At 37.2% G+C, this 25,399-nt stretch overlaps 1 pseudogene; it reads right to left on the reverse strand.

The window, feature by feature from the left end:
- Positions 1 to 4,377: 4,377 nt before the first annotated feature.
- LOC113281188 lies at positions 4,378 to 10,345 on the reverse strand (annotated as a pseudogene).
- Positions 10,346 to 25,399: the final 15,054 nt, after the last annotated feature.

Here is a 25,399-nt window from a genome sequence, read left to right on the forward strand (position 1 = left end):
TGTCTCAAGCCTAAAACTATAAACATCAGTACATATGGATATGTATTATGTAACAACATGTTTTTTTCCCACTATATAGTAAATATTCAATATCTACTACTATGTGGTATTGGGATCCATAATAGAAGATGTTTGTGTTTATCGCTTCCTCTATTTAGATAGAGAGTAAAATCATTATCCTGGTAGTGAAAATCAAATAACACTTCTTTCTCGCTTTCTGCGTGATACTACTAATATCTCGTATAAAAAGTCTTCATAATTCTTTGACAAATACACAATATATATTCTTTTACAAATATACAGTTTTCGTGTTTCTTGTCCTTTTCAAAAATCCTCGAGTTCTCCATATGATAGTCTTCCTCGTCAAAAACAATCCCTAAATCTCAATTAAAATAATTGATTCATCAATCTTATTTACTAAAAACTCCGTAATAGCATTTAGTTTATCTCTAACCATGAAAATCGAACCAAATATATACAAAAATATATTCTGATATCTCCTCTCGATTGTTTCTCGTTGATATCCATCATAAAGTACTTTTGATCTAAATGGATGACCAGGTTCAGTAATCTTTGTTCAGTCATTGGCTTATTTCCATAATCACAGCAACGACACAACTTCTGGAAATAACCACGACTTTAGTGGTGAGACATGGGGAATGCTTATAGCGTCTGAACAAGAACAAATATAAAATAGACAAAAGTCTGACTCACAAAACCTAGTCAATTTCATCACCAGACGGATCGAGACACCATGATGTTTACGACATATGATCAAAATGAGAGACCTACTGCAATCCATTTGGCATCTTACAATCCACTACATATATAGAGAGGCCAACTAGGCAGCGGTGCACTAGCAAGTCAGACAATCCATTCGGCATCATACAATCCACTACATATATAGAGAGGCCAACTAGGCAACGGATGCACTAGTAAGTCAGCAAGTAGACATAAATTAATAAGGATTTTTTGAAACTACGTTTTATGAACATATAATACGTGCTTTCTAAGACAATATGTAATTGGAGACTCCATGGGTGTAAGGATAACACACCCATGCATAATTTCTTTTGTTAAATTTTGATCTTCCCCTTGTGATATTTATCATATTTTGAATGAGTTTACTAGGAAGGAGGATATTTAAATTAGTTTGAATTGAATTATCAAATGTAATGAGTTATATTGTTATTAGAGAAAATAAAGTACTGGCTAAATGGAATTGGGAAGTAGTAGGCTATTACACAACAAACGACTTTGAATAACAACATGACTTATCAACAAGAATTGTGGTCGACACTGTCCGAGCATTGCCTATATGGTAAAAAAAAAAAAACGGACAAACAGAACAAACATTAAATTTTTAGGGCCCTAACAATTTGAGGCTCCAGGCAACAGCCTAGCTGGCCTAGTCCATCAGACGGCTCTGACTCTCCCACTAAGAGCAGTTCATATGGAATGAACAAACCATCAAGTTTGTTCATTTTTCTCCCATTATGGACTCAACAAACATGAAAAATGGATGTTCGAACCAAAAAATTTGTTGGTTTGTGCATTGAGTTGGAGGATGTAGCGAGCGTTTAATGATAGGACGGGCGAGCTTGCCTCAAACGCTGACGCTTACCTGGGCAGTGCGCGTTCTTCGCTAAATCGCCAGAGCTTGTCCTTCGAGTGCGCGTTTGTCATAGAAGCGCCAACGGCTGAATCTGGACGGATAGAAACTCTTGTGATCTAACGGCTATAATTTTTTAGTTTTATAAATACTCCTCATTTCAACTCCAAATTCACACATTCTACACATTCTTCACTCTCAAATCATTTACAAAAATACCTCCCAGAGTTCGTGGTGTTAGATTCACTAAACAAGAGGATTTAGATATTTGTAGAGCCTTTGTTATTCACACACAAGATGCTGTCATGAGTAATGTATCCGATTCGATGTTGAGTTTCTGGGAGAAAGTTTACAGAATGTTCACCGCTGAAACTGGGAACATCCATGGGCGTGATTCTCACGGATTGCAGCATCGTTTTAGTGTAATTAGTATGAGTGTATTGGAGTTCATCGCCCAACTAATGGAGAATCACTAAAATAAGCTCAACGATGAAGCCGAACATGAAGTGTTTCCCAGAACTCTAGCGATGTGGCAAGCATCTCACCGCGGTCGTCCTTTCAACTTCCATGCTTGTTTCAACATTCTTAGAGTGCTCAACAGATACGATCCCTACATCGCCCTAGGAATTCCACTACCCGCCGAGAATTGACGCCTATGTAGTAGTTGTTTTAATTTAATGTATTTCTTTTATTGTTATGTATGATGTGGTTGTTCAATGCAGTATGTTTTTATTTACATGATTGATGGTGCAATGTTTAATCGAGGAAAAATTTAAATTACTTATGATATTGATGGTTTTAGATAATCGTAATAACACAAAATAAACAACAAATTAAATACCATAATACAATAGTGGATCGATTTTTCCTTCAACTTCAATCAACCCACTTCACCAAAAAACAATTAAGACATTCCCAGAAATGCCTTCCATATGTGTCTTCTTCATAAGAAGTCCGCAAATGCATAAAAGTCTTGCAATCGGGCTTTGAGCATCCACTGATTCTCTGTAGACAATGTCTGTATTCGTGATCTCCATATCCACAATGCTTGCAGTGTAATAACTCCTTCTTCAATTTGGCTTTAAGTTTGAAGTTTTTGCAGAGTGTTGCAATCTTTTCTTCTTCTTCCTTTTTAATCTTCATAGCATCATCTAGCATATGTGGTTCCTCTGGACAGTTGGGATCTTGACACTGCAAATACCTGAGTTTTTCCGGTTGTGATTCAATCACCATTTTGATGCGTGAACAACCTTCCAGCGGACACTTTGAATACATCCAAGGGCAGTGCATAAGATTATGGTTATCCATGAAACATAATGGATAAACCTCTTTTGCTTCGACACATAATATTTGCTTCGCTTTTCCTATAGAAAACATGGTGGATGTTGAGAAATAAATCTGTTGGTTTGGTTGAGAGGCCACCCCTAGTGTTGTATTTATAACAAAAAAATAGGCGTTGGTAATTCAAATGGGAGGTTTTATTAAAGTCGCGCGGTTTTACTACCAACGCCAACGACTCGATTTTCTTTCTCGACCTATAAATTTCATTTTTGCCATCTCCAAAATCACTTCTTCTTCTTCTTCTTCTTCTTCTTCTATAAAACTCTTAATCTCTCTCACTCTGCAGAAATGTCTATTAGAAATCGTGGTCCCAAGTTTACTGAAGAAAAGGATATAACTATATGCAAAGCATATTTTTTTCATAGGGTAATTACTGGTATGGGCTTTCAAGACGGTTCTTTTTGGGAGAACGTTCTTTCAATGTTCGTCTCACTGACGGAAAACCCAGGAAACCGAGATGCTCGTCGATTGCGTGCTCCTTTTCAATCTATTAGGCTTACAGTCCATCCATTTGTTGCTCTGGTAATGGAAATTGGTCGAGAAAAGTTCATCGGTGTAATTGAAGATGAAATGATCCAAACAACTCTTGATAATTGGGAGGAAGCTCACGGGAAACCTTTTCGTTACGAAGCGTGTTTTAGACTTCTAAAAGATGGTCCATCTCAAGCACATTTGTACTGGACTCGAATATCGCTCCCGGCCTTTACAATGGAAGAAGATGTTACTCTTGTTCGATGTTACAGAAAACCATGCTCAGACCAAGTTTACTGAAGAAAGCGGAAGAGAGTTTAAGCATTTTGAATGTTATGAACTCTACAAAGAGAATGTCGCTGGATTTGATGTAGTTTGATGTCTTTGTTGTGGTTTATTAAAATGTGGTTTGATGTTATTTGCAAGTTTAAATTGTAATAAATTTCGCTTAATCTGAAGTGGAAATCTCTATTTTAAAATCTAAATATTTTCATTCATTGAAGCCAATTCTTTTACAAGATATAAACTTAGGCAATAATAAAACGTACTAAACAACTTCAATAAAAATCGAGTACAAGTTTTGACTTCCTATTTATCTTAATTTGACGTATCTTCCATTTAACGCGCTCTTTGACAGTTTCGTCTTTGTTTTTGAATTTTTTGTTGTTAACTTTCAAAACTGGAATTCTTCTTTGCTTTTTAGCGGAACATTTTCTTGGAGCAACTTCAAAAACTTGCATTTCCCTCTTACAATTTTCAATCTTTTTAAAACTCCCACATATCTTAGGAACAACATCTTCAAGTTTTGCATCGCAAAAAATGTGATCAATTTTTCAGCCTGAGAAATAGATTTTGGTGTGAGTGAATTGTTTGAAATTGATGGTAATTTATAGATGTAAAAAATGAATTTTGAATTTTAAAAAACTACCCGTTGGCATTTTTGCTACAAACGCCAACGTCATACGTTCAAGCGCCGCGTTGGAGCTTTAAGCTCCAGCGCTTGTCCTACCAACGCCGGCGCTTTACCTACAAACTCCAGAGTTTGTCTGTCGATCGCGCGCTTAATTATCTAACGCCCAGTGCTTTACCATAATAGAAAAACCAATTTGGTCATCCACCTGGCTCAACAAAAATATGGGTTTGTTCATTCCCATAGGAATTGTCCTAAAGAGAAACTCTATGTACAACAAGTTTAGCTATTGAATCAATTTATCTTTCCTATTAAAATAAAAAGTGAAAAAAAAAAGAAACGGGGCAAAACCCAGCTAGTCCTCGCCTCACATTTCCTTTGTTGGACCTTGGTTGGTGTCATTCAAAAGTTTACTCCAGAACGCATAATTGTTCACACTCGTAGAATTCGAGTTAGTTTGTAGACCTGTAGTTGTTGAAACATCAAAGATTCACATGTTCGCAAGTATTTGATACCAGAACTTGGGCAATAACAAGGTTGGCTTAAACATTTAGAGATAAAAAAAGACAAACCTGAGCAGTTCTACTAGGCAGCATAATCTCTAAGCAGTTTCTGAGTCCATCGATTCTATTAAAAAAACAATGGGAAGCTAAGGAAAACTAACTCATCAAGTAATGCTCATGTATGGAAATGAAAACAAGCAGATGAAATACCTGTTACTTATGGTTCTTTGAAGATATTGATCATCTTTAAGATGTCCTTGTCCCCCATATTTGACACCATCCGTATCAAGTATAAGCTGTAAAAATATTTCTTATCATATTCATCCACTACTCAATCCGTAACGCTCTTGTTGAGATAAGAAAGACTAGCTAGTTTATGCTGAAATAAAAGCTAAGAAACATGACAAGCATGTTTATCAACGAAAGCAACTTATGGTATTCCTAGCATTTCAAGTACTTTTTGTGTCTTCTTGGATGTGTAGTTTATGATTCACTAACCTGATATTCCCCAGCTTCATCTGCCCCAACACTATATCTCTCGTAGGAATTTTCAGGGTGAAAATTGAAAACGAAGAGAAAGGGACCTCTTATGTAAGATATTATCTGGATAGCAAAATTTCCCCAACTTAGTAATAACTTTAAAGTTATAACACAGTAAAACCTTGCTGGTTCTATAGTAACCAATGAATAAAATGTGGTCCACATACCATTGTAGTATCATTTACGTGGTGAATTTTGGGTAAGCTTCTTGAAAACATTCTCTCGTCCAACTTCATCATATCCTGCATAAGATGTGGTGGTTTACAAAAGATTATTCGCCTCAGGCATCATATCTGTGTTACATAAACGAATTTGTCATGTAAAGGACATGGTTATATAAAGATAAAGATACCCATACCTTATCAAAGGAAAAAATATCCTGATGCACTCCCTTGTGTTTAACCAAATCCCATTGACGGTTGGCAAGTGAAAAAGAGAAATCATTGCTAGGCATAGGGAATTCCACTCTCTAGCAAAAGAAAATATGTTAAATTAAATGAAAATATAAGTACTAATCACGAATATATATAAATGTATAGAACCCACCATTGGATGCCCAAATTCATTCCCCATGAAGTTGAGGTATGCTCGACCGGCACCGCTTATCGTAAATGTAATCAATTTAATCATCTGGATTCAAACCATTAATTTGTAAATATACAATAGACTTTAGAGTTTAAAGAACAGTATATTGGAAAAGAAGCATACTTTGTATAATGATGATCCTCTAAGCAACATATTTTCTGAACCAGAAGACGGCTCTTTAGTCCCACCAAACAATATTTCCCCAAATGAACGCCCTCCAGATATGGACTGTCATAAAATTACTTGAAGGATCACAAATAAGTAAGATGTAATATAAGAAATGATTAGAAAATTGTCGAGGCATTTGCTGAACGTGAAATGCTGAAGTGGAAGACTCCATGTTTGTTATTACCTGGTTGTGGTTTTCAGCGTAAGTAAGCATCTTATTTGTATTTTGTCCGTTGCCTAACAGCATCTTTACAACCTGTGCCAATTTGTGATCAATATCAGATCAGGGTGCTAAACCTTCATTAAGGCTCTAACAAGGCCTAAAGGTGCTTGTATAGTAGGCGACCAAAAATCCCAACATTTCTTGAGGTTAAAAAAAAAAAGAGCTATGTACACAAATGCTCACTGAAAGCACAAATTTCGCACAGTATATATATTTTATGTGAAAATGAAACAACCTAACCTTATTCATGCTCCATTCATGATCAGGGACATTTTCAAGTAACGATAACCACATCTCTGATACAGTTATATTGTCATAAAAATCAAATCCCAATCCACCTTCAGAAGTTGGTTCACACAATCCAGGGTAAAAAGTTGCCTGCACAATTGAACCATATTCACTCGAACGTTAATTTGAGAGGTAAAAAAAAAATTGAACTGTTAATGAAATCAAATAAGCTCCCTTCGTTTGATCAGGGCATCAATACAATACTTCGACACAATTTTCAGATTACTGAGACTCCTAATAAGATATGCAAAGAAAATACTCAATCTGAACTGAAGATTGTATTGAACCAAAGAAAACAAGAAGTGTACTTACATCTTCTGCTATTGTTATTATATTCGGATTAAGCTCATGCAGCATCTCATTTGCCAAAATCAAATATATCAAAGCATCTTTGTCTACATATTGATTATAATACCTAAAGTAAACAATTTCTTGAGTGAGATACTTTAAAACAAAACCAATAAGCAAGTAGACCTTGAACTAGAGAACTAATACTGGAAAAAGATACATATAGTAATAACAACTAACATAAATTACTTAGATGAATAAATACTTACTCCTCCATGTCGCCAGTAAAAGCAGCAAAACCATTGTGTGTGTACATCATAGATGAAAGTGAGTGAAAATGGAAACCATCAACTTGATACTCCTCAACCCACCTGTTCAATAGTTAAAACGTAAACAATGCCAACGTCAATTCAGAAGATTTTCGCCATCTGAAATTTCTCCAAACCAACATTTGATAACCAAAAGAAGCACTACGACTCACAGATTACCATTTCAAATTAGACAGCAAATAATGCAGGACATCAAGATCTCCGTACTTGAACATTCTGGTACCCCAATATTTGTGATGCCCTCGTTTACCTAATCAAGTGCGAAAGGTTTACAAGGGTCTTAGGTATGATAAAATGGCAAGCTGGAATGAAAAAAAATGCCTCAGTTTTAAGTTCCCTTATATTTAGTAATCACGATAAAATTATTATTATTGGAAATGGGATGGTGAGAACCCATTCACTGGATATCCAAACTTTTGGTCCTTAAATACAATAAAAGAAAGTATGCATGTCCTTAAAATAGTTGAGCAACAACAATGTAAAGCTTTTATATACAACCATCGGCCAGCTTACCAGTGTGGAAATAACAATCATTTGATCCATCAAATAGGGATAAGCAGACCATCTCGTCAGCTGCCGAGTATGAATGAACAATATCTAAGAAGACTAACATCCCAAGACCTGTAATAGGAACAGAAGAAGTAGCAGAAAACCCTGTCAGATTCAGAAGCGAATATGCTATTGTAAAGCCAAAATTTGAGAATAAACTCTATGAGGCACTAGCTTATGGAAGAAGACAACCATGTGCTTCATCAACCAAACGCTTGAAGTCATCAGGAGTACCAAATCGGCTGCTAACAGCAAACAGATTGGTCACCTGCATTAAAGAAAGGTGAAGGAGGATTAGGCCTTTGATGAAACATGATAAGACGGCAAAACTATGGAATAACTGACTAATCCAATTTTCAAGCTTTGAAATCATGGGAGACAATATAGAAGAGCATATTAAATTATACCAAATAGTTTGTACTTTCTACCAGCATAGGTCAAAGAGAAATAACAAAGAATTTTCAACGAGACAAAAAGGATAAACTAATTAAATTTAAACTCACTCTATAACCGACGGTGAAATAATCTTTGTGCTCAATAACCCCAATCAACTGAAATGTATTGTATCCAGATTTTTCACGTGTAGAAGGACCTGAAACGGAAAATAATGTGACGATACGGTAAATAATATTTTGGGGTATGGGGAGCACAGAGCCACAATGAGAATAAGAGTCGAACAACATTCTCTGGAGTTAGGAGGCAAAACAGCATATTAAGTATTACCTTCTCAGTAAATTCACTGAAAGAAGCAACTTTCGGCTCTGATCCACTAATTCCCACATGGCATTCATATATACGAAGGGACTTAGGAACCTTTGGACGTTCATTTTTCCATCTATATGCCTCTTCTGGAGCTGGTTCCCAGTGTACTGCAACTGATTGCTTTCCCTCTGCTTCTGAAAATTATAACCAATAATGTGTACCCAACATATTAATATACTGATAATTGGCACAAAAGAATAATTGCAATCACGATCACACAAATTTTACCTGGAAGCACGTAAGTAGCCCAAGCAGGAACTCGTTCCACAGGGCCACTAGGAGTATTAAAATAAACCCTGTATCTGCTTCCATGAGGGATACTTGGATTATACTTCTCGGACCATGCTTTCCTTCCTTTACACAGTTCTAACCAGTAATCGATAGGAGGTTGCTTGGCTCTAAACTTCTCCAGCCAAACGGGGTCATCCACAATATTAAAAACATCGTATTCTTTTCCACTGTCAATTACATCACATGGAGGTAAGTTGCTGGGAGGATCATCTTTATGTTTCTCTTTCCATTCTCTATATCTTGTCTCAGCGTCAGGTATTTCCCCCAATTCCTCTTCAGTCTGGGGTCCATTTGGGCCGAACATTTGTTCATACAACTTAGCAGGCACTTCAAAACGCTTATTAAGAAACCGGTCTTCTCCAGGTTCCCAATATTCTTCATTCATTTTCTTAAATAACTCTTCAATTGTAACACCACTGTCACCTTTGTCATAGTCATCTGCGTAGTTATACTGCTGGAAATACAATTCATCTGGTTCTTACCCTTCTTTTACTTTATCTTGCAGAATAACAAACCAATACCCAAAATCATCATGACCAAAATGCCCCTTTCCTGCACTGTGTTCTGTGTTAGACCACCCATTAAAATCACCAACCACTGCACAATAACGTGCACCTGTATTCCCATAATCAAATTTAGAGATAGATAAAGCTAAGCCAATTGGGATTACGCACCCAAATCTCATTGTAAAAAGAAAATCTGAATACGACCAAATTTATAAGAACCAAACGCTATAGAAGAAATATCTGGTGCCCATTCCATGTAATCCAATCGGTGCTGTACATTTCGATGTATACCCATTAACTCATACCTTCATATGAAGCAAACCAAATCAGTCAATTTCACAGAGATAAAACATCAAACAAAACAACAACATGCATATGCCTCAGCCACCACAACAACCCCAGCACCATCACACCATCCCAACCACAACTGAAACCATAACCACCCCCATTGCCAGCACCACCACCTCAAATGCAGTTTTGACATGCTTATAGAAAGGATAAAAACTTGAACAGTGGAAAAACAACTAACCCAGAAGAGAGTTCCATGACATTAGCAAAGCGAGGGAAGAATTGTTCTTTAAGGTCCTTGATACTCTTATACCTAAACAAAGAAACCCCATTTGTAATTGATTACCAAAAATCTGTGCATTATCTTCAAATTAGAGAAATAAAAAAAATACTATTTCTACCTTTCTCTCAGGAACTGAGCAAAACCCTTATCAGTAATGCCATGTTTGGTGAGAAAACCAGCTGGGTCAAACCCTTTCTCACTGCTTTTTTTGTTTGGTGATGATGATACTTTTCTTTCTTGTGCTGAAACTTTTGTTTTTCTTCTGGAATTTCTCCATTTTTGAGTTGGAATGGTGGTTCTTATTGTTTTAGAGACTAAACTGTTATAATGAAGTGGGAAATTGAAAGAGGAGATGAAATTTGTTCTTGGTGGATGAAGTGCAAGAGTTGGTACTGCATAAGTAGCCATTTGAGAGAGAGAGAGGGGGGGGGGGGGGGGGGGGGGGGGGGGGGGATGTGGGGCAGAGAGTTCAGATTTTCTCATCTAAACTTTAAATACGGACGCATGGCCGGTGGGGTAAGCAGCCGGTTTCTCTTTTTTTTTTTTTTTTAGAGCATCTCCAAATGGTTGGGGTGAAGGTCATCTTATGTGGAGGTCTTATTTAAGATTTTTTGATTGTGGGTCTTTCACTACATGACAAAAAATAATAAAGGTAAAATTTTCTATCTAAATTCCATCTTCAATTCCCAATATCACACTTTTTGTCTAAATGTAGAGACAAAAGATGATGTGGACTTAAAGATCCAGGGTTATGAAGAAAGTCTGAATAAGATTTTCTCCTTTACCCCCACTTGGTCCCCACATGCACATGTCATCTTCTTTTATGACCTCCACCTTAGTGTTGGAGAATGGGAAGCACGAACACTAACACGGGACAGGACACGACACATATATAGAAACCGGCAAAAATCCAAAGTCATCAGGACACGAACACGTCTATATATACATTAATAAAATGGTTTTTATATACTAAGATCATAGTGTTATAGTATATCAAATATATTAATCACGCAAATACATGAAAAAAACTCAATTTTATGTCGTTAGGTTAGCTCAATGTAGAAAAATTAACTATTATACTGATTTCCTTGACACACTAGGTTACCAAACTACTTAAATGGAGTATAGATTTCTACACATGTGTCGTGTCAGTGTCCTACGCGCGTCGTGCGTCCGTCGCGCGTCTGACGGACACGATGCCTATACTGATGTGTCGGTGCTTCATTGGTTGGAGATGAAAAGTTGGTAGACAAAGTCTTAAATCCTATGTGTCATATCAATTTAAGACCTTGACCCCTAGCATTGGAGATGCTCTTAGAATAAAGGATGTGGAATGAGTGTTTTTAACGGTGGGACTAACTTGAAGAGTGAAAATCTGACATGGGTAAGCAACTAAACATCCACCAAGCAGTTGAATACCCGCCTCTTACTTTCATTCCAACAAGTGTATGAATGAATGATTTTGGATCGAACTCATTCATTTTGAATGAGTACTCTCACTCGATAGCTCTTTCCCTAACAACTTCGAAAATTATAAAGAAATAAAAAATGCCTAAAAAGGCTCATTAGACGAGCTATTCATTTATTTGATGTTGAGAATAAGGATTGCATTATATGTAGATTTGTCGGAGAAAAAATGTTCCTATTTAGAGATCATTTTAAGGCATCATCACTCATGTTCACCATTTACCATTATATTTAGAATCAAATTCCTCCGATCTTCTGATTGAGAATCTGTCCCTTCCAAAAGTTAGTGTCTTTATCAATAATATCATCAAATTTTAAATTCAAATTCTTGTTACTGTTAATATTATCGTTGTTCTGTCATTGCATATGTTCCTTAGTTATCCACTATCTTTGTAAATTTGAATATTCTCTCCATTACCAACTTGCCAGAAAACATTTTTTGAACCAATCTAATCTCACATCATGTTCTTTTTCCTTTGTTGTTGTATTGTGGAGGATCAGAACCTTTGAAGTATCTAGGTTTGAGGACTTTTATCCATATGGCGTCCTTTATCTTAATTAATTTCCAAGTCAGTTTTGTAAGAGAGGTTTTTTTTTGTTTGCTTAATAATAAAATTTTATTGATTTCAAAAAAGTTTACAAAAAATTTCCAAAACAAGAGGAAAGTTATCTCTCATGGTTAAAATGCTTACAAGCAAGCATTTGTAACCCACAACATCATCCAAATCTATAATATGTAACATCAAGATTTTACATATGTAACATAAAAGAAGGCCTACTTAAAAAAATTCTCTTTTCACCTCTAGGTAGAGTATCCCCCATTTTTGCCATGCCATCAGCAGAGAAGTTAATCTCTCTATAACTATGTATAAATGTGTAACTAGTAAGAGCTTCCACTATTTTATTCAACCTAGTTTGCACATACCATGGTACTTTTCTGGATGCAAAAGAGTTCAGAACTGACATAGAATCAGTCATAATGCATAGCTGGAAGAACCCCACACTTATGGCCCATTCACATGTATTTATCACTGCAAAAAACCTCTGCCATCAAATTTGTAGCAATGCTCATCCCTCCTGCAACATCAATCATGACTGTACCTGTATTATTTCTTCCTACAAAACCATATCCAGCTTCTCCAGGATTGTTTCTTGCAGCTCCATCACAACACATAAGGATTTGATCCCCAGTGGGAAATGTGAAGAAGCATTCTTGTATTTTGTATTTCTTCACTTTTCAGCATTTCATACCAATTTTTTTTAGAAATAACAAGTCCTCCACTGTATTCCACATACACCCCTTCATCCTAACTTCACACTCCTTAGTAAGTTGCAGGATTCTCTTATTCAGTTCCTCTGCATTTGGATGCACTCCATCATAAACAGTTTTGTTTCTAAGAAAGCATAATTCTTTCATGGTTATGAAAGCAGCAGTCATCAAGATTTCTTGTACTGCTGTACTTTTGAGTTTTGCCAGATTAAAGATTTCATCTATGGATAAAGGATTAATGAAAGAAAACATTCCACCTAGCCATTGCCAAATATTTTCACTAAAATTGCAGTACCAAAGTATGTGCGCAGTAGTTTCTTCAGCCTGTCTGCAAAAAGAACACCTTGATGCTAGATTGAACTTCTTCTTTATCATATTCTCATGTGTACTCCATACTCCTCTCATTATCTTCCATATATTACTTGATATGTTGGGATGTATTTGTGTTCTTCCAAATCTTCTTTGTCCAATGCAGTTCAGGAAATTTTTTCCTTATACAGTTCAAAGCAGTAGAAGCTGTAAAATCACTAGGTTTTGACCATATCCAGATTCTCATATCATTCTTTCCATCTACTACTGGTAAATCATTTACATCTATCAAGCTTGAAATTTCAGAAGGAATAGCCCATTCACTGCCCCTTAGTAAATGCTTCACCTTGAGCTCAGGATTCTGCAACATAAAAGTATTGTCAGGATATAAGGATTTCAGAGTCTGACTTGTGATCCATATGTCATTCCATAATGAGATCTTTTCACCATCACCTACAAGCCATCTTGAATTTTTAAAAACATCCTCAAGAACCCATTTAATTCCAGACCATATATAAGATTTCTTATAGTAGTTTATCCATACTCCATGTTTATCTTGAAAATTAGCTTGAAAAAATTTTGCCCATTCATCATCATCATTTTGCATCTTCCAAGCCAGTTTCATGAGAAGTGATTTGTTTATATCTTCTAAACTTCTCAGACCCAGTCCAACTTTTGCATATGGAGCATCTACCTCTTCCCATTTTACTGTCAATAATTTCTTCTTTGATTGATCCCCAGACCAAAGAAAATCTCTAATTATTCTATCACATTCAAGTAAAACTTTTTTAGGCCATTTATATATTGACATATTGTATGTTGGGATGATGCATAACACATGCTTCACTAGTACAAGTCTCTCTTGGAAAGATAATAGTTTACCCATCCATCCAGGCATTTTGCTCTGCAGTGAATCCACACAGTCCCAGACATGACATGCTTTAATTCTTGTTGGTATTAAGTTCACACCTAAGTACTTATCTGGAAACTTTGAGAGTGGCATGCCACAAATATTAGCAATTTGTGTTTTCCTGCTTTCAGAAGTACCTCCAACAAAACACTTGCTTTTTTCCAAACTTACCACTTGGCCAGAAGATTGCTGGTAATCTTTCAAGATTTTTAATAATCTATCCACATTCCTCTTATCTCCATTGCAAAATAAAAAGATATCATCAGCAAAGAAAATGTGTGATGGTTGAATGCCATTTCTATTGACAATTGGAATCAATTTTCTTTCTTGTACCAAATTTGCTATTCTCCTACTTAGAATTTCCTGAGCAATTACAAACAAAATAGGTGAAAGAGGATCACCTTGTTTTAAGCCTCTTCCAATTGAGAAATATCCTGCAGGGCCACCATTAACCATCACAGAAATCCTAGTAGACTGAAATAACACCTTTAACCAGTGAATCAGCTGATATGAAAAACCAAAAGTGATCATAGCTTGAAATAGAAAATCCCAACTAAGAGAGTCATAGGCTTGTGTGATATCCAGTTTCAGTCCTACATTGCCACCTCTTCTAGTTGTTTCCATCTCATTTATTAACTCAGAAGCTAACACTATTTGGTTTTGTATATTCCTTCCTTTGATAAAAGCACCTTGTTGTGGAGATACTACCTTCTCAATCACACCACTCATTCTAGAGGTAATTATTTTAGTTATTACTTTAAAACAAAAATTACTTAGACGAATAGGTCTAAATTGAGTGGCTTTCTTGGCTTCTTGAACTTTTTGTAATAGTGTAAGGAAGTTTGCATTCATACCTTTAGGAATAAAGCCCTTGCTCTAACAATATTTGATTGCCAAGATTAAATCTCTACCAATTATATCCCAAGTGCTTCTATAGAACTAACCAGTAAAACCATCTGGACCAGGAGCACTATCTGGATCCATATCAAAAACTGCTTTTTGAATTTCTTCATTAGTTGGTACAACATCAAGCATATTATTATCTTCTTCAGTTATGACTTTGGGAATGTGTGCAAATATATCTTCAGCAAATGTAACTTCTTGCATCTTAAATTTGTTTTCAAAATGATCCACAAGAATGTTTGATATTTCTTGTTGAGTAGAAACAATAATACCAGCTGAATTTTCTAACTCTATAATTGCATTGTGTGTTTGCCTTAACTTTATAGAAGTATGAAAGAATCTGGAGTTAGAAGCACCATCTTTCAACCATTGAACTCTAGATTTTTGTTGAGCTATCTCCTTGTTTTGTTTCAGCATAATTTCTTGCTTCCCTCTAGAAATTATAAGTTCATCCATTAAAGCTATATCATTTGGTTGATTATCTGAATTTATAACAGCTTGCACCACTTCTTTTTCTGCATTCTGTAACTGAATTATAACATCACCAAATACCTCCCAGTTCCATACTTTAATGATTTGTTTTAATCTTTTCAGTTTACTCAGAAAACTGAAAGCAGGATTACCAACTATTTCCTCTTCCCAAGAATCTTTTATTATCTTCAAGAAGTCAGGATGACTAAGCCACACTTTTAAAGATCTGAAGGGAGCATTTGCAGGTTTTGGAATGACTGTATTTGCTCCCAATAAAGCACTATGATCTGAAGTTCCTCTAGCACCCACTTTGTAGCACCAACCAGGATAAAGCTCTAACAATTTTACATTGAAAACTGCTCTATCTAGATTGCATACAATTCTTTTTCTGCCTACTCTATTGTTACACCAAGAATATTTAACTCCAGACTTTGGTGCTTGAATAAGATCACAAGCATGAAGACAATTATTAAATTCATTCATGGAAATAGTTAAAGGAATTCTCCACCCTTTTTCTCCTCTGCACACATGATGGTATTAAAATCTCCAATGACCATCCAAGGTTTATCTAAAGAAAATAGAAATTCAAACTGTTAGAGCATAGCTCGGTCGACCTCGCATGCGTTGCTATATCAAGCATGTTTGTCAATGTTAGTGATCAAAACTATGAGTCTTGATTTTTAGTCTATTATAACTAAGTCTCAGACTATGATAGAAAAGTGTAGTTGAGCTCAGGGATTTCATGGTGATTCATCATACAACGACGAAGATCTAATCAAGGAACCATGGAACTTCATCAACAAAAAGGTATGTGGAGACTTGAACTTATCTATCACTCAAAAATCTATCTATTTTATCTTCTACTTCTTATGAGACAAAAAGTCGTATGCTATATAGACTGGATCATACAAATTTGACATTTCGAGCTGAGTATTCACTACTTATCTTTTTCTCGAAATCGTGTGTTAGTAAAGCGTTTCGCTTTGATCAAGTTTATCTTCACCTAGTGACGAAAGTCATGAAAAGTTTCAATTACTTTGAGAATTGCTCTGACGTGAAACAGTCTGTGAATAACGTCTATATAACGTCCTCTGAGAATGTCTCGATGATTGGAATGAGAATTTAGATTACATAACCATGTATTCCTTAATCCGAAGTTTTCGAACTTTGTTGATTGAGAGAAATCGGAGGAATTGGCTTTGCCAAGTCCGCGAACTCAGTTTGCGAACTCAGCCCGCGAACTGACGGAAGTTCTCTTGCTGAGAATTTCTGCTGGGATTTTCCAAAAACTCGTTTGCGTGTTTAGTCCGCGAACTGGCGGAAGTCTCTTTGCTGAGATTTTCTGCTGAGTTTGGAAAACTCTGCCGGTTGCCTTAAGTCCGCGAACTTGTTTGTGAGCTTAAGTGGTTATGATCTAAAGATATGCTCTGAACATGAAACTTAAATTACTAAGGAATGCTTTATGCAAACTGTGGCTATAAAGTTCATGATCCTATTCAATTGAATCGAATCAAATCATCTTTGTTTCAATTGCGTATTGTGTAGTTACATAAGATCTCATAGCAATTGAACAACTCTCTAACTAATTCATTTGAGTCAATTGAACTAGTTATGGTGAAGAAGAACTAGGTTAATATGATTTTCTCATATGGTTAACCTTTAGGGAGGGAAGCGAAGAAGGTGTTGAGATTGTGAAGATGTTGGTTGTGTATGACTTTTGTCAGAAAGCTGAACTGGCTCGCAGAATGAAAGCTATCAGTTCTGGTGTTGGAATACGATTGTATCAACACTTGGCTTCTGTCTCGTTGTCTTGTTCGGAAATAGGGAGGAGAACCTATTTATACAAGTCATTGCACCTAACCCACGTTTCTCATGGGAAGTGGAGGAAGTGGAGTGATGGAGTAGTGAAGTCGTGGTAATTGTCACACGATCAGGTAAATCCCACTTCTCCCATCATCACTAACCGTCCATGACTTCCTGACACGTTCTTATGATGACGCGTTGTGCGCTGCACGCTGTAAACCGCCAGACCAATACCCCAGTAAGTATCCCCCAGTTTGTGACATGATTAATGTCTCGAGTATGTGGATCGTGGGACCCACAAAAGGTAGCATTGATGCTAGATTAAATAACTAAGTTATTTAGGAAGTCGATATTTATGAAATATCGTGTGTATTCTACGCATGTAATGCATCGAATATATTCAGCATGTATGAAGCATCGCTATTTTAAGGCTTAACGGAGTAAGTCACGATTAAGCGTCTTAAAATAGCATCACGTCCGACCATCTTCGAGTGATCGTTTGGAGGTTGTACAGGTAAGCCCTGACTTGGCCGATCACTCTGTGTGGAAGAGTGGTGGACGGTGATCGTGGTGGTGCCTCACTGGTCGCCTAACTCCTGTCTTAGGTTGTCCGTCCAAGCTGGCGAAGTTGGACGGACGAGATGACTTGCGACCCACATCTGCGACCGTTGGATTAGGGTTTAGGAGATTCTCAAACACCAACCTTTAGCTTGGTCGAATCCAAGCATGGGACGCATTTTTGGCAAGACCGATTGGTCATGCGTGTAGACAGCATGCCGGTGTACACGTCCGTACCTCGTTGTCCCATGGATATGCGATCTAAGCCACTCAATTTGTCCGGTAAAGTTGAGTGGTCGAGATCAGTTTGCAATAGAAAACCGCGCGACCATGCCTAGTTTGGGCGCACGAATCTAAACACCTAGCCATAGTTTGTATTGGTCGGTCGGACATGGAGATAGATGGGTCCACATTGATCATGTTGATACTCTCCGGACCTGCTTAGTCTATTCCTGGACCCTTCATCCAAGCTGGCAAAAACTGACGCTCGCGATCAATTTGCGTCATATGCATGTCGCAAACCCTAATTAGGGTTTCCGGCCGGTTGCGTGCATGCTAGTTTGGCCGACCAAAATTGCACCCTACATTCCTTATCTGGAGAGGTCGATCGTGTGGGACCCACATTGGGCCAGTGGTGAACAAGCCAATACCTGTCTGGCGGTTATAGGTCTGATCTAAGCCATCCAATCATGCTGGTGAAGTTGGATGGTCGTGATCAATTTAAGACCTTTAGTGGAATTTCCTGCGACCCTTTGAACCTCACGCCGGCCGAACTTCGGGCAACTGTACGTGATTATGTGGCTAGGTCAGGGGAGGATCGATTATGCAGGCGTGAAGGGGTCCCGCCGGTGTGCAGGACAACGCTTGTCCAACCGTCCATGGGACGATCTACGCAGTCCAACTATGCTGGTGAAGTTGGACGAACGTGATGAATTTGAGACTTCCATATGCGGCCTTTATTCGTACGACTCCTCCAAGCCGCTCCATACCAGCCTGGACATCCAAATTCAGGATGGTTTTCGGTGGTAGTTTGGGAGTCATGATAGGTATTCGACCAACCATGGCATAAGCGGGCCCACTGGTGGTCATTAAGGTGGTAGCCTGCTCCTATTGAGGATCGTCTAGGCTGGTTAAATCATGCGGCCAACTTGAGTGGTCGTGATTATTTCTGAGACTGAGATGGACATTCCAGATGCTCGATCGGTCTAGTATAACACACCGAGAGATGTATGCTCAATCGGGCTAGTATAACACATCGAGAGTTGTAGTCGGGTATTTCGTGCATGCCTCATTAGTGACACTTGGAGATTCGTGTTACTCTGCTGAGAGCAGCACTCAGTCGTCATGCCGCACCAATAATGAGAGTTCAGCAGGAACAACATAGGAAATACAAGGCTGGTCATGCATTAATTGATAAATCTATAAATTCACATGGTATATGGGATTGTTGCCACATGCTCCAACCTAGATGAATTTTGTGTATTTGATTCACAGAATACTGGGATTGTTGCCACATGCTTCATTCTAGGTGAATTAGGAAAGTGAAGAAGTATTCATCACTTTATTAATGGATTTATCCTTTGTAGGATGTCAGCGTATAAATTCGATTTTATAATTTTAGCCCTGAACTAAAATCCAGCATGAACAGAAGGCCATATAAAGGAGACATCTAGCATTGTGCAAAACTAATCCCCACACGTCTGTGTGATACTAGTGCGCTCTCTAGAGTCGATTCTCCTTTAACCTTTGGTTTTCTTCTCTAAAACCATGTTAACGACATTGGGAAGCCAAACCGATACTACTTTTATCGTAGTTGTGTGACCTGATCTTGCATCTTCTATCGTACGAGTACAATCTATTGATTGGCTTGAGATCGTGAGAGTTCTCCGATAGGCAAGATAAATAAGTCACAAACATCTTCGTCTCACTGTTTGTGATTCCTCGACAAACCGCTTGTGTAGTTAAGAAGGATTGTTGAGAGGTGATTGATTAATCTAGGCTGTTCCTCAGGAATATAAGACCGGATTATCAATTGGTTCCTGTTCACTTTGATTTTATATCTTAAGACGGAACAAAAACCTAGGTTTTTTCTGTGAAAGACATATTTATCCTTTGATAGACTTTTCTGTGTGAGACAAATTTGTTTATTATCAAGTCTGCGATTTTTGGTTGCAGCAACTCTTAGTTGTGGGTGAGATCAGCTAAGGGAATCAAGTGCACGGTATCATGCTGGGATCAGAGGCATAGGAGTATAATTGTACCTTGAATTAGTGGGATACTGATTGGGGTTCAACTATAGTCCAGTCTGAAGTTAGCTTGTAGTAGGCTAGTGTTTGTAGCGGCTTAATACAGTGTGTATTCGATCTGGACTAGGTCCCGGGGTTTTTCTGCGTTTGCGGTTTCCTCGTTAACAAAACTTCTGGTGTCTGTGTTATTTCTTTTCCGCATTATATTTTATATAATTGAAATAATACAGGTTGTGCGTTAAGGATCATCAATTGGAAATCCAACCTTTGGTTGTTGATTGATATTGGTTGATCCTTGGACATTGGTCTTTGGTACCGTCCAAGTTATTTCTCTTTGATAAAGACTCGCAAATTTCCATTTGCTTGAGTAAAGATCAAACCGAGTCTTTGATATATCTTTTTATTGATTGAGTCTAACTTTCTAGTTGATTCTCATAAAAAGTATATTGGAGTTTGTCCATACAGATTGCTAAGCGAAATATTGGGTGGTGTTGTTAGACTCCCGCTTTTTCATAAACTCTTCCCAAATTTCTCTTCTATCAACTGTTAGGCAAGCTGCATGAACTCCAGTTACTAATACTCCCCTAACATCCACAGTAATAGCTTGAGAAGAATTGGATACTACTGTAGGTGTAGAAATATTTACATTCCAAAACATCCAAATGTTGCCCTTTTTATTTGCAGTAGAATTATGAATAAGTTTATAATGCATATTTGGTAGATTCAATTTCTTGCAGAAATCAGCAGTTACTCTTACCTTTGGTTCAGCAACAAAAACTAAAGAAGGACAAAAACAATGGACCAAACTTTTTAGTTTATCTTTGGCTTTAGGTCTCCTCAAGCCTCTGATATTCCAAAATAACACTTTCATTTGGATGATTTTGTTTGAGAAGAAATACTTCTCATATTACTAAATTTACTGCCATTTGAATTTATAGTTGCATCTTGCTTTCTTGTTGTTACTTTACCCACATTATTGATCTTCTGTTTTGCAGGTGTTTTACCAACTGAATTTGTACCACGTTTCCCACTAAGAGGTAATACATTGACAGAAGCATTTATGGAAGGAGAGTTGACAACTACCTGAATTACTTGTTCTAATGACAGAGTAGGGAACTCACTATGTGATTCCAAAATACTCTCATTGATATCCTGTAGTATCTGAAATTTACCAGAATTAATGCTCTTTTCCTGTTGATTTGAACTTTCAGCAATATGACTCAAAGAAGGAATAATTATGTTTATAACACTATCTAGATGATCTTCTGCATTAATATTTTTATCTTGTTGAGAGGTTGAAGGTATACCAGTTATTTCTTCCTCAGGAAACAAATATCAAACCCTTTGTTCTTTTGTTTATTTGTCACTCTTCTCCAAACTTTTGTTACTTCTTTAGGCTCAACTGGATTTTCCTGTTGTTGACCCTGTTCTTTCCTTTTTGATCTACACTCAGCAGCATAGTGACCAATCACAGAGCAATTACTGCAGAATTTTAGTAAGTTTATGATTTGCACCACCTATTAAAAGCTCCCATACTTAGTATCAACCTGCACCTTACTAGGAATGAACTTTGTTAAGTCAATCTCAACTAAAACTCGGGCATAATAACCAGCTTCCCTTTTAAGAGTTGTTTCATCCACCTTTACTGGCTTACCAATTGATCTACCAATATGCATCAATATACTCTCCCTCCAATATTCTATATTTAGACCTGGGAATTGAACCCAAACAAAGGTTGTTGTTGATTTTTGATTTTTGATTTGCATTAAAATTAGGTTCTCGGGCTCTGATTTTAAGAGTTTGAGCTTCAACTGGCGAGAAACCCTCCCAAATATAATGTTTATCTTCAGCATTATCTAACTTGATTATGAAAAAACCTTTACCAAGAGGAGTACATTGAATTGTACCTTTTAAGCTCAATTGTTTCTTCAATATCACCACAGCAGAATCAAATTTGATCTTGACCAGATCCAATCTGCCAATTAAACTATATTTCCATTCGTCTAAACTTTCATCAATTAGTTCATCGGGAATAAAACATATTGGTTTGCTTGAAGTTTGTTCAGAATATGAAGTTGTTTTGTTTTGATTCACAGAATTACTCCCAAAAAATTGTGGAACTGACCTAGAAAAAGTTTATGTTTCAGATCAAGTTTCCATATTTTGATGATAGAAATTTAAATTAAAGAAGAAAAAACGGTAAGAAACAATCACCAATCATAGGATCTAATCAGTACTAACACATGGAATTAATGAATTAGACATGGAAATCGAAAAAAGATGAAGACTTTTCGACCGAGTTGATAGCCTGAGTTAACATCGATTTGCAGAGCTCTCACAAGACTTTTTTGCGGTCTGCAAGAGAGGTTCATTAAAGGAATTTACATCTTTGAAACTCATTCCTCCTCGTCTTTTTGTGTTGCATAAAAACTTCTGATATTTCTTGTAACCACCTTTTTTTTTATTTATTCTTATTCCACCAATATCTCCTTTGTATTGCATCAATGGCTTTGATTGACTTTTGTGGCACTTCAAAACCAACTCATTTGGAATTGGGCCACGGTACCAATGATACATTGAATCTGAGTTCCTTTACCAGGCTGACTTATTATTTTATCATATCATTGCTTAAGCCTTTTTCTCCATCTTACCAAAAATGCCCTAAAAACACTTGTTCTTGTCTCTAATGATTTGAAGATTATACCAAGATACTTTTCTTCAAGTGGCATTGGCTTCATACTTAGAATCATTTTTATATCCTTTTTTACATCATCATTTGAGTTTTTGCAGAAATTGACACTCGGTTTGCTGAAATGTCCCATTTTCCTCGAAGAATTACAAAAGTTCTGAATAATATGAAGAAGCTTATAAAGAGAGTCTCCCTTTTCAGTATTGAGTAATATGCAGTAATCTTCAAAAAATAGATAAGAAATAATAGGGAAACCTTTTGCAGGAATAACAGGACTGATTTTTTGACTTAGAACAACAAAATAAATCATTCTATTAGTGCTTTTCATACACAAAATTAATAGATCTGGAAACAAATCATCACCTTTTTTGGACCTCTATTGCGATGTATTATTTAGATTTGAGAGAATTAAGCACGACTGAAACTGTAGAAGTGTGGATGGGGAAAAACGATTTGCTGGTTCTTAAGGAATTGAGGAGACGACCGTACGGAGGAGACTCCTCGAACCGAGCGAAATGTTAAACCTCACACAGAAGCACCGCTGCAAAGGGGGTGCTTTAGATTCGAGAGATCAATCTGTAGTACTCCGGCCTAAATCAAGACAATGACCGTTCCAGAGTAAATTCGGTCACAAGAGAGGATGGGTTGATCTGTAGGAGGGAAGCTGAGAAATGCGTGGAATCAACGGTAATCAAAGATTGTGGTTGTGTGAATTCTGAATATCATAAGCTCTGAATGATTGAAATTGCTCAATTGAGAGTAGTTTCTCAATTGATGAGTTGATGATCTCGTGTTGTCAGTTTGACGTGAGATTGATGATACTGATGATGCTTCAATCATGATTCAGAGACTTATTTATATTGGTGAAATTTTAGACACCATGATCCCATGAAGTGTGACAGTTGATGGAATCAAGGAGTGGGAAAGTGGAGATCGTGTTTGAAACCAGTTGCTCAACATGTGGATACTTGGTCGATTTTCCACCCACTACCTCGTGAATTCCTTCAACTGACTCCACGACTTACTCACATTCCATCGTGTGTTTGAACACACGTGCCATAGACCGCCAGACCAAAACCCTAAGTGATATCCCCCCAAGTGACACAATTGACGTCTCATGGTTTGTTAGTCAATTGATGACTTCGTGGTTTGATGGGATGATGAGTCCATGTAGTTGCTGAGGGTCGAACATGATGTTCTGAAACTTATGAGTTGAACATGTCATGAGACAGAGGTATAATTCTTACGATGAAGTGAGCAAGTATTGCTCATTCGATGGATCGTTGAATATTGATTGTTGAACCAATATTCCTTGGTTTGAGAAAATATTTATCATCTGAGCAAGTGTTGCTCATGTGATGAATTGTTGAATATTTGATCGTCTGAGCATGTGTTGCTCATCTGATGGATTATTGGCAGCGCACCAAAAATATTAATTAGAATACTGGTCGTTGAATCGAGCATAATTAATAAAATTAATGACCACGAGGCCGTCGTAAAATTATTAAGGTTGGAATCTGGAATGATGATCCTTGGATTCAGAAACCCTAATTTGATCAATTGATGATCAATTCATGGTTCGTCAGAAGTTTAACCATAGGACGAAGGAGAAAGCGACTATATGGGACCGTCGATCAACCATGTAGTTTCCATATACTCACGTGAGCAAATATGAAGAACTCCTGAAGAGTTGACGATTTGTTGGTGGAAAAATGATTAAATGCTGGCTTAGTCATTTATTCAAAAATGCTCGTCTGAGCCTTAGGTGAGAAAACCTAAATAATCATGACGAGGCAAGGGACCAACCATGGAGTCATGAAACCGGCCCTGGGTTGTCACGTGACCGCCTGACGATCACTTCATGAAAATCCAAAGTGTTTGGAAGAGTTTTGGACCTAATACGAGCAATTGTGCAAATTAGGTCAAAACTGTGAAAATTGATGGGACCGGCTTCCGTGAGCCAAAGAGCCAATCTTGGTCGGTCAAGATAGCGTGCTCGTGTCCCCAAGGCGTCCGCATACCATTCCTGAGAATTTTGATATTTTCTGGCGTGCAATTGAGCATCCATTCGAGAAAATATGCCAAAATTAGGGTTTCGACGAAACTGAGGAAAACACCATGAGATGATGAAAAATAATTATAAAATAAGGAATGACGAGGCGTGGGACCGCCGTGGTCAAGGCATGGTCGACCGGTCATGACCACGGTCCCGTGGTGCCTTTTCCTTGATTTTATAATATTTTGATGATTTTATGAAAAATTCATGAATTTTGAGAAATTTGATGAATTCAGGGAGTTTCCATGAAGTGAAGGAGTTTTCATGAGTTCATGGAAGAAAAATATTAAAATAATAAAAACACGGGCGTGTGGGACCATGGAGGCATGGCCGACCGGCTATGGACCAGTCCCACGAGTTTTTCATAATTTTTTAATATTTTTAGGTATTCTTGATGATTTGAGGGATTTTTTCCTAATTTGAGAGAAATACCATAAAATCAAGGAATTTGATGAATTCAAGGAAAAATAGGATAAATAATAATAAAATAATAAAACAAAGGGCGTGTGGGACCGGCTAGGACATGGTCGGCCGGCTACTGGCCCGGTCCCATAAGTTTTCATAATTTTATTTTGTTATTATATGATGATTTGTGCAAAAAATACCATGAAATCAAGGAGTTTTTCATGAAATTAGAGAAATAATAATAATAAAATAATAATAAGGAACCGTGGGGTGTGGGGCCGGCTGGGACCAAGGCATGGTCGGTTGGCCAATGGTCACGCCCCACACTCCTTTCCTTAATTTATATTATTTATTATGGATTTATGGAAGTACCAT

The sequence above is a fragment of the Papaver somniferum genome, chromosome 5 (assembly GCF_003573695.1).
Source record: "Papaver somniferum cultivar HN1 chromosome 5, ASM357369v1, whole genome shotgun sequence".
NCBI lineage: Eukaryota > Viridiplantae > Streptophyta > Magnoliopsida > Ranunculales > Papaveraceae > Papaver > Papaver somniferum.